Raw genomic sequence first — 6,215 nt, 5'->3', positions numbered from 1 at the left:
AGATTCTTCACTTGAAGCCATGGGGGTTCCTTGAGTGTCCAAACGTCTAGAAGGTAATTGATTTATTGCTTGCTCCAATTGATGAAGGGTTGCATGAAATTGATCTACTGTTTCCTTGAGACGATCCCTTGACTCTTGTTCCATTTCAATAGCATAACTAGGATCATCTTGCTCTTGGATTGATGGATGTGGGTATTCTTCCATGGATAGTGGTGATGGGATGGGTGGTGATGAAATGGGTAGATCATTATATGGTTGAAAAGAAAGTGCACTAGAGCTTGAGGGTTTATTGTTGAAGGTATTCGGTGGTCCGATTTGGGTGACCAGAGCTTGTATAGTAGAGTTTAAATCGGCAAATACTTTTTCCATGGAGATTTGGGGTGGATAGGAGAGTTCATTTTGATAATGATAAGGAGATGGTGTATATTGCGGTGGTGGTTCTATGTATGGTTCATTTGGCTCATAAGGTGGTTGGTATGGTGGATATGGATTAGGGTCATACGAAGGTGTTTGGTGGAAAGGAGCTCGTGAGTATGGTGGTTCAAAATTATATTGAGGAGGAGGGGGTTCATAGGCATATGGTGGGTCGTGTTGATACACGAAATTGTGATCATCAATGGCGCCATCAACATGGTACGCTCAATTGCAATCTCAACTCTTTATCACAACTTCGCACAACTAACCAGCAAGTGAACTGGGTCATCCAAGTAATAAACCTTACGCGAGTAAGGGTCGATCCCACGGAGATTGTTGGTATGAAGCAAGCTATGGTCATACTGTAAATCTCAGTCAGGCAGATTCAAATGGTTATGAATGATTTATGAATAAAGCATAAAATAAAGATAGAGATACTTATGTAATTCATTGGTGAGAATTTCAGATAAGCGTATGGAGATGCTTTGTCCCTTCCATCTCTCTGCTTTCCTACTGTCTTCATCCAATCCTTCTTACTCCTTTCCATGGCAAGCTGTATGTTGGGCATCACCGTTGTCAGTGGCTACAGTCCTGTCCTCTCAGTGAAAATGTTCAACGCGCTCTGTCACAACATGGCTAATCATCTATCGGTTCTCAATCAGGTTGGAATAAAATCCAGTGATTCTTTTGCGTCTGTCACTAACGCCTAGCCTTCAGGAGTTTGAAGCTCGTCACAGTCATTCAATCCTTAAATCGTACTTAGAATACAACAGACAAGGTTTAGACCTTCCGGATTCTCTTGAATGCCGCCATCAATTCTAGCTTATACCACGAGGATTCCGATTAAGGGATCCAAGAGATATCCACTCAATCTAAGGTAGAACGGAGGTGGTTGTCAGGCACATGTTCATAAGTGAGAATGATGATGAGTGTCACGGATCATCACATTCATCAAGTTGAGGAACAAGTGATATCTTAGAACAAGAATAAGCCGAATTGAATAGAAGAATAATAGTAATTGCATTAATACTCGAGGTACAGCAGAGCTCCACACCTTAATCTATGGTGTGTAGAAACTCCACTGTTGAAAATACATAAGTGATAATGGTGATCATTGGCTTCGGCCCCAGAGAGGGAACCAGAAGAACCAAGATGAAAATACAATAGCAAAAGGTCCTATTTGTAGAGAACTAGTAGCTTAGGGTTTACAAAGATGAGTAAATGACAAAAATCCACTTCCGGGCCCACTTGGCGTGTGCTTGTGCTGAGAATTGAAGCTTTCATGTGTAGAGACTCTTCTTGGAGTTAAACGCCAGCTTTTGTGCCAGTTTGGGCGTTTAACTCCCATTCTTGTGCCAGTTCTGGCGTTAAACGCCAGAATTCTTGAGCTGATTTGGAACGCCGGTTTGGGCCATCAAATCTCGGGCAAAGTATGGACTATTATACATTTCGGGAAAGCCCAGGATGTCTACTTTCAAACACAATTGAGAGCGCGCCGATTGGGCTTTTGTAGCTCCAGAAAATCCACTTCGAGTACAGGGAGGTCAGAATCTAACAGCATCTGCAGTCCTTTTTAGCCTCTGGATCAGAATTTTGCTCAGGTTCCTCAATTTCAGCCAGAAAATTTCTGAAATCACAAAAAAACACACAAACTCATAGTAAAGTCCAGAAAAGTGAATTTTAAATAAAATCTAATAAAAATATAATAAAAACTAACTAAAACATACTAAAAACATACTAAAAACAATGCCAAAAAGCGTATAAATTATCAGCTCATCACAACACCAAACTTAAATTGTTGCTTGTCCCCAAGCAACTGAAAATCAAATAAGATAAAAAGAAGAGAATATGCAATGAATTCCAAAAACATCTATGAAGATCAGTATTAATTAGATGAGCGGCGCTTGTAGCTTTTTGCCTCTGAACAGTTTTGGCATCTCACTCTATCCTTTGAAATTCAGAATGATTGGCTTCTGTAGGAACTTAGAATCTAGATAGTGTTATTGATTCTCCTAGTTAAGTTTGATGATTCTTGAACACAGCTATTTTATGAGTCTTGGTTGTGGCCCAAAGCACTCTGTCTTCCAGTATTACCACCGGATACATACATGCCACAGACACATAACTAGGTGAACCTTTTCAGATTGTGACTCAGCTTTGCTAGAGTCCCTAATTAGAGGTGTCCAGGGTTCTTAAGCACACTCTTTTTACCTTAGATCATGACTTTATTATTTTTTTTGAATTCACTGCTTTTTCTTGTTTCAAGAATCATTTTTATGATTTTTCAAATCCTCAGTAACATGTCTCCTTTTTCATCATTCTTTCAAGAGCCAACATCCATGAACAACAAATTTAAAAGACATATGCACTATTCAAGCATACATTCAGAAGTCAAAAGTATTGCCACCACATCAAAATAATTAATCTGTTATAAAATTCAAAATTCATGCAATTCTTCTCTTTTTCAATTAAGAACATTTTTCATTTAAGAAAGGTGATGGATTCATAGGACATTCATAACTTTAAGGCATAGACACTAAGACACTAATGATCATAAGACACAAACATGGATAAACATAGACATAAAAATTCGAAAAACAGGAAAATAAAGAACAAGGAAGTTAAAGAACGGGTCCACCTTAGTGATGGCGGCTTGTTCTTCCTATTGAAGATCTTATGGAGTGCTTGAGCTCCTCAATGTCTCTTCCTTGCCTTTGTTGCTCCTCTCTCATGATTCTTTGATCTTCTCTAATTTCATGGAGGAGAATGGGATGTTCTTGGTGCTCCACCCTTAGTTGTCCCATGTTGGAACTCAATTCTCCTAGGGAGGTGTTGATTTGCTCCCAATAGTTTTGTGGAGGAAAGTGCATCCCTTGAGGCATCTCAGGGATTTCATGATGAGTGGGATCTCTTGTTTGCTCCATCCTCTTCTTAGTGATAGGCTTGTCTTCATCAATGAGGATGTCTCCCTCTGTGTCAATTCCGACTGAATAACAGAGGTGACAAATGAGATGAGGGAAGGCTAACCTTGCCAAGGTAGAGGACTTGTCCGCCACCTTATAAAGTTCTTGGGATATAACCTCATGAACTTCTACTTCCTCTCCAATCATGATGCTATGAATCATGATAGCCCGGTCTATAGTAACTTCGGACCGGTTGCTAGTGGGAATGATTGAGCGTTGGATAAACTCCAACCATCCTCTAGCCACGGGCTTGAGGTCATGCCTTCTTAGTTGAACCGGCTTTCCTCTTGAATCTCTCTTCCATTGAGCGCCCTCTTCACAAATGTCTATGAGGACTTGGTCCAACCTTTGATCAAAGTTGACCCTTCTAGTGTAAGGGTGTTCATCTCCTTGCATCATGGGCAAGTTGAATGCCAACCTTACATTTTCCGGACTAAAATCTAAGCATTTCCCCCGAACCATTGTAAGCCAATTCTTTGGGTCCGGGTTCATACTTTGATCATGGTTCTTGGTGATCCATGCATTGGCATAGAACTCTTGAACCATTAAGATTCTGACTTGTTGAATGTGGTTGGTAAGAACTTCCCAACCTCTTCTTCGGATCTCATGTCGGATCTCCGGATATTCACTCTTTTTGAGTTTGAAAGGGACCTCGGGGATCACCTTCTTCTTGGCAACAACTTTATAGAAGAGGTCTTGATGCACCCTTGAGATGAATCTCTCCATCTCCCATGACTCGGAGGAGGAAGCTTTTGCCTTCCCTTTCCTCTTTCTAGAGGTTTTTCCGGCCTTAGATGCCATAAATGGTTATGGAAAAACAAAAAGCAATGTTTTTACCACACCAAACTTAGAAGGTTTGTTCGTCCTCGAGCAAAAGAAGAAAGAAGAGAGTAGAGAAGAAGAAATAGAGAAGATGGAGGTGGCTTTGTGGTTCGGCCAAGGGGGAGAAGTAGTGTTTAGGTTGTGTGAAAATGAAGGAGTGAAGATGGGTTTATATAGGAGTGGAGAGAGGGGTAGGGTTCGGTCATGTATGGGTGGGTTGGGAGGGAAAGTGGTTTGAATTTGAATGGTGAGGTAGGTGGGGTTTTATGAAGGATGGATGTGAGTTGTGAAGAGAATAGTGGGATTTGATAGGTGAGGGGTTTTTGGGAAAGAGGTGTTGAGGTGATTGGTGAATGGGTGAAGAAGAGAGAGAGTTGTGGGGTAGGTGGGGATCCTGTGGGGTCCACAGATCCTGAGGTATCAAGGAAAATTCATCCATGCACCAAGTGGCGAGCAAAAATGCTCTCTTTGCCAATTCTGGCATTAAAAGCCGGGCTGGTGCCCATTTTTGGCGTTTAACGCCAGCTTCTTCCCCTTTCCTGGCGTTTAACGCCAGTCTGGTGCCCCTTTTTGGTGTTAAATGCTCAGAATGGTGCCAGACTGGGCGTTAAATGCCCATTTGCTGTCTTCACTAGCATTTAAACGCAGCAAGTTTTCCTCCAGGGTGTGCTATTTGTTCTTTCTATTTTTCATTCTGTTTCTTCTTTTTCAATTGATTTTGTGACTTCCCATTATCATCAACCTAAAAAAAAATAAAATAACAAAGGAAAATAAATAAATATAACATTGGGTTGCCTCCCAACAAGCGCTTCTTTAATGTCAGTAGCTTGACAGTGGGCTCTCATGGAGCCTCACAGATACTCAGAGCAATGTTGGAACCTCCCAACACCAAATTTAGAGTTTGAATGTGCGGGTTCAATACCAAACTTAGAAGTTGGTTGTGGCCTCCCAACACCAAACTTAGAGTTTGACTGTGGGGGCTCTGTTTGACTCTCTTTTGAGAGAAGCTCTTCATGCTTCCTCTCCATGGTTACAGAGGGATATCATTGAGCCTTAAACACAAAGGATTCTTCATTCACTTGAATGATCGATTCTCCTCTGTCAACATCAATCACAGCCTTTGCTGTGGCTAGGAAGGGTCTGCCAAGGATCATGGATTCATCCATGCACTTCCCAGTCTCTAGGACTATGAAATCAGCAGGGATGTAATGGTCTTCAATCTTTACCAGAACATCCTCTACCAGTCCATAAGCTTGTTTTCTTGAATTGTCTGCCATCTCTAGTGAGATTCTTGCAGCTTGTACCTCAAAGATCCCTAGCTTCTCCATTACAGAGAGGGGCATGAGGTTTATGCTTGACCCTAGGTCACATAGAGCCTTCTTGAAGGTCATGGTGCCTATTGTACAAGGTATTGAGAACTTCCCAGGGTCCTGTCTCTTTTGAGGTAATCTCTGCCTAGTCAAGTTATCCAGTTCTTTGGTGAGCAAAGGAGGTTCATCCTCCCAAGTCTCATTACCAAATAACTTGTCATTTAGCTTCATGATTGCTCCAAGGTATTTAGCAACCTGCTCTTCAGTGACATCTTCATCCTCTTCAGTGGAAGAATACTCATCAGAGCTCATGAATGGCAGAAGTAAATCCAATGGAATCTCTATGGTCTCAGTGTGAGCCTCAGATTCCTATGGTTCCTCATTAGGGAACTCATTGGAGGCCAGTGGACATCCATTGAGGTCTTCCTGAGTGGCGATCACTACCTCTTCCTCCTCTCTAAGTTCGGCCATGTTGATGGCCTTACACTCTCCTTTTGGATTCTCTTCTGTATTGCTTGGAAGAGTACTAGGAGGGAGTTCAGTAACTTTCTTGCTCAGCTGACCCACTTGTGCCTCCAAGTTTCTAATGGAGGACCTTGTTTCAGTCATGAAAATTTGAGTGGTTTTGATTAGATCAGAGACCATGGTTGCTAAGTCAGAGTGGCTCTTGTTAGAATTCTCTGTCTGTTGCTGAGAAGATGATGGA

Source organism: Arachis hypogaea, chromosome 1 (genome assembly GCF_003086295.3).
Source record: "Arachis hypogaea cultivar Tifrunner chromosome 1, arahy.Tifrunner.gnm2.J5K5, whole genome shotgun sequence".
NCBI lineage: Eukaryota > Viridiplantae > Streptophyta > Magnoliopsida > Fabales > Fabaceae > Arachis > Arachis hypogaea.
This window is presented reverse-complemented; position numbering follows the sequence as displayed.